Source organism: Arvicanthis niloticus, chromosome 8 (genome assembly GCF_011762505.2).
Source record: "Arvicanthis niloticus isolate mArvNil1 chromosome 8, mArvNil1.pat.X, whole genome shotgun sequence".
NCBI classification, from domain to species: domain Eukaryota; kingdom Metazoa; phylum Chordata; class Mammalia; order Rodentia; family Muridae; genus Arvicanthis; species Arvicanthis niloticus.
The window spans coordinates 86,240,521-86,245,508 of NC_047665.1; the positions used below are offsets into that span (position 1 = coordinate 86,240,521).

General features: G+C 46.4%; 1 pseudogene; it reads left to right on the plus strand.

Annotated features, from left to right (window-relative positions):
• Nucleotides 1–1,600: 1,600 nt before the first annotated feature.
• LOC117713438 (large ribosomal subunit protein eL34-like) lies at nt 1,601–2,440 on the plus strand (annotated as a pseudogene).
• The last annotated feature ends 2,548 nt before the right edge of the window (nt 2,441–4,988 follow it).

Here is a 4,988-nt window from a genome sequence, read left to right on the forward strand (position 1 = left end):
AAATGGCTGTAGGGTCTTTAAGATTGACTGGCTGTCGCCTGTAGCAATAAGTAGTTCTTTTTGTCTTCCTGAAGAATATCCCATGGTACGGACAGACCCTGGCTCAACATTCACTCCTGGACACACAATTGGCCATTTCAAGTCATTGGCAATAATGAATAAAGCTGCTATTTCTACTGTGGTCACACTCATGGGCAGTGGGTTTTCTGGCAGGGTGCAGGGCAGTGGTTAGCTGGAGTTCAAGAGAAAAGCAATTAGATGAACACACTGAAATCCCAACAGCCACTGGGACAGGAGAGCCAGCCAGTGGAGAAGGAAAGTCACACTATGTATGTGACTTAGGGTCCAAGAAAGCAGACAGGTTGGGCCACAAGAGGGCTTAGAGGATGAAGGTGCGTACCACCAAGCCTGGAGACCCGAGTTCAATACTCAGGACCCACAGATGGAAGGAGAGAAGCCACTCCCACTGTTCTCCACACACACGCCATGGCACACATGTACATGAATGCCCTTCACACACACACAACTCATTAAATACATATAAAAAGAAATCAATAAGGTTTGACAATGGCAGTCTGCAAGCATTTGCATGGAACATGGAAGGGCAGAGGGGTCTTCAGAGAAAATAGCGAGAAAGTTCAGAGGGTCTAAGGGAACATACTTAGGATTGTGTTCACTGTGCAAAGATTTATATAAAAAGGATATGTCTTAATTTGCTTTCTATTGCAGTGGTAAAGATCATGGCCAAAAGAAACTTGGGGGAAAAGGAGTTTATTTCATATTACAACACTCAGGGCACAGACCTTCATGGAGAAAATCAGGGTAGGAATTGACAGCAGGGGCCCAGGCTTGGGACTGAAGCAGAGCCATGGGGAATGTTTCTTACTGGCTGTGTTTGTTTGAATTAGAAAGGTTCTGTGGTGGTTTGAATAAAAATGGTCCCCATAGTGCTGGAGAGATGGCTCAGTGGTTAAGAGCACTGGATGCACTTCCTGAGGTCCTGAGTTCAATTTCTAGCAACCACATGGTGGCTCATAACTATCTATAAGGGGATTAGATTCCCTCTTCTGGCCTGAGGATGTATATGGAGCCAAACACCCATATATTAAATAAATAAAAAAATTTTTAAATGCCCCCCCATAGGCCTACAGGGAGCAGCACTGTTAGGGGTGTGGCCTTGCTGGAGGAAGTGTGCCACTGGGGACAGACTTTGAGGTTTCAGAAACTTAAACCAGGCCTAGTGGTTCACTGTCTCTTCCTGCTGCCTGCGGATCCAGATGTATAACTCTCAGCTACCTATCCAGCCAGCACCATGTCTCCCTACGTGCCACCATGCTTCTCATCGTGATAATGGACTGGACCTCTGAAACTGTAAGCCAACCCCAATTAAATGTTCTCCTTTGTAAGGGTTGCCATGGTCATGGTGTCTGCTCACAGCAGTAAAATCCAAAGACAGGAGTTGGTACCAGGAGTTGGGTATTGCTGTAATAGGCCCAACTATGTGGCTTCTTGGCAGAAAGTGGGTTTTCAGACTCTGGATTAGCAAAGCAGTTGAATCTTTTAATCGGGGCTTAGCGGGCCATACTAATAGAAGACAGGTATGGTGAGGGTGATTTGAAGTGTGGGGGCCTGGCTCAAAAGGTTTCAGAGCAGACAATTACTAAGTGGACTAGAGTCCTATCTTTTAATATTTTGGTGAAGAATGTGACTGTTTCTGCTCGTCTAAAGAACATATGCCTGAATGTGGTGGTTGGAATAGGAATGGCCCCCTAGAATGTTTGGCCCACAGGGAGTGGCACTATTAGGAGTTGTGGCCTTGTTGGGGGAAGTATGTCACTGTCGGGGCAGGCTTTGAGGTCTCATATGCCCAAGTTCCGCCTAATGTAGAAGCCAGTCTCCTCCTGGCTGCCTTCAGATTAAGATGTAGAACTCTCAGCTCCTTCTCCAGCACCATGTCTGCCTGGATGCTGCCATGCTTCCTGCCATGATGATAATGGACTAAACTTCTGAACCTGTAAGCCAGCCCAGACTAAATGTTGTCTTTTATAAGAGTTGACATGGTTCTCTTCTGGGGATGGTGCTCAAAGGTACTCAGGACATCCCAGCGTTTGACATACCATCATAGGCTTTCTTACAGTACAGCCTCGAACAAAACTAGGCTGTCTCAAACCCCTGGCAACAGGATTGTTTACCTTTACCCCAAGAAGGTTGGGAAAGCACCTAAATCCATATGTGGTGTGTGCCTAGACAGACCTCGAGGGGTTCCTGCTGTGAGACCCAAAGTCCTTATGAGACAAAGCAGCCTGTCAGCAGGGCCTATGGTTGTTCCCTGTGTGCTGAGTGTGTCTGTGACAGGATCAAGGGGGCTTTCCTTATTGTGGAGCAGAAAATCATTGTGAAAGTGTTGAAGGCACAAGCACAGAGTCAGAAAGCAAAATAAATATACAACTTTTTTAAATAATAAAAATCAAGACTTGGTCTGAAAAAAAAAAAGAGTTGTCATGGTCACGGTGTCGCTTTACAGCAATGAAACCCTAAGACTGTGAGGCTAGATTCAAGAGCTATGGATTAACAGCTTTGGCAAAGGACATCTCCAAACTTCATGTGGGCGGCTACCGATGGCCAGTCTTACGCAGATAGAGCTATAATGAAAAGGAGCAAACTGAGCAAGGAAAAGTCCGACTGTGCAGCTTGAGGACAAAAGGGCACTAGGAAGTGTAAACAGGTTAATGAGAATTCAGATACTAAACGGAATAAAGGGAGCACGGTGACCTCAGAGCAAAGCCCCACCCAGCTAAGCTTCCAACTTTCGAAAATAATTAAAGAAAAGTGAAAAGGGATGAAAGAGCCAGGTGGTGGTGGCGAATGCCTTTAATCCCAGCACTTGGGAGGCAGAGGCAGGAGGATTTCTGAGTTCGAGGCCAGCCTGGTCTACAGAGTGAGTTCCAGGACAGCCAGGACTACACAGAGAAACCCTGTCTCAAAAAACCAAACCAAACCAAACCAAACCAAACCAAACCAAGCCAAAAACAAAACAAAACAAAACAAAAACAACAACAACAAAAAACCGAAAGGAATGAAAGAAAAGGGCCAGGATGGTGGTGCAAACCTTTATTCCCAGCACTTAGAAGGCAGAGGCTGGCAGGGTTCAAGGTCAGCTAGGTCAACACAGTGAGTTCCAGAATACCCACGCTTAAGCAGTGAACAAAGCGAGGGGAGCAGGAAGCTGGTGGAAATGTATTTGAGCAAGGGGCTGTGTTCCAGAAAGCATGGCAGCCTCGGCTACATGGTTCTGGCCTTAGAGTTTAGAGGTAAGGACAGAAGGGAGAGATTATAGAGTCTCCCTCTGTGACTAAGGAAAGCCACTAAGGGCAGGGGTGTGGCAGGGGTGTCCCTGCATGGAGGCCAAGAGAGGCCATTGCATGGAGTTGTGAAGCTGAAGCCTGGGTTGCCTTGGAAACCTCAAGAGTTTGGAGATGCCAGAGTTATGGGATACTTGCCGAGGAAAGCTGCTAGCAGGGAGTGGAACCAGCCCAGGAAAGAGAAATGTGCTGCAGTCAATAAAGCCGAAAGGAGCGGGAGATCTGAAGAGTGCTGGCATCAGACATGGGGATGTAGGGTTTGGAGTTGGCCCATCTGGTTTTCAGTCTCTCCTTGGTGCAATATCTCCTCACTGTGCTCCCTCTCCTCTGTTTTGGAACCGTAGACCCTGTGCCATTTTATGTAGATGTATGGGATCTGCTTTTCACATTGATTTTATAGGGAGTCACAGTTAAGAGACTGCATGAATCTCAGAAACTTTGGACTTGTAAACACTGTAGGAACTGTGATGGAGTATGAGGACTTTTGGAGCTGGATTTAATGCAGTTTTGCATTATGATATGACCAGCCTATGTGGGGAGGGTTTGAGCAGTGAATAAGGTGGTTTGAATAGAAACGGCCTCCATAGTCCCATAGGGAGTGGCATTGTTAGGAGGTGTGGCCTTGTTGAAGGAGGTGTGTCAGTTTTTTAGGTCCCAGGCCTAGCCTCACTGCCTCTTCCTGCTGCTTGTGAATCCAGATGCAGAAACTCTCAGCCACCTCTCCAGGTGCCTTGGTCGTGGTGTCTCTTCAGTGCAGTAGAACATTGACTTAGATACTAGCCTGTCCCTCATGGCTTGCTTAGCATGCGTTCTTATATGTCCCGGGACCACCAGGTCAGGGTGTCACCATCCACAGTGGGCTAGACCCTTTCACATCAATAATCAAGAAAAAAAATGCCCTGCAGGCTTGTCTGTAGGCCAATCTAACAGAGACATTTTTCCCCCGCTTGAGGTTCCCGATTCTTAGATGACCCTGGCTTTTGTCAAGTTGACAAAAACTACCTAACACAAAGGGGTAAGAGGAAGTCACACTTTTTAAAAGTTGTCATTATCAGGGCTGGAGAGCTGACTCAGCAGTCAAGAGTTCTGGATGCTTTTTCAGAGGACCCGGGTTGGTTCCCAGCACCCACATGGCAGCTCACAACCATCTGTAACTCCAGTTCTAGGTGCACATACATACATGATATATGCATGCAAAACACACATAAAATAAAACAGGATAAAATAATCATGACCTGCCTGTGATGTGTATGTGGTGTCCACATATGTGATGTGTGACGTTGGTGTGTGTGGTGAATGTGGCGAATGTGTGTGCATGTACTTGATGTTACTTACATGTGGAAGTTGAATCAGCTGCACAGAGGTGGTTTTTGGCTGTGTCCTTACACCGCCATACCTTTATATTCACTCCAGAAGCAAACTCAGGTCACTAAAAACCTTTTCTTTCTTTCTTTCTTTCTTTCTTTCTTTCTTTCTTTCTTTCTTTCTTTCTCTCTCTCTCTCTCTCTCTCTCTCTCTCTCTCTCTCTCTCTCTTTCTTTTTTTTTTGGGGGGGGGGGTGAGACAGGATTTCTCTGTATAGCCTTGGCTGTCCTGGAACTCACTTGGTAGACCAGGCTGGCCTCGA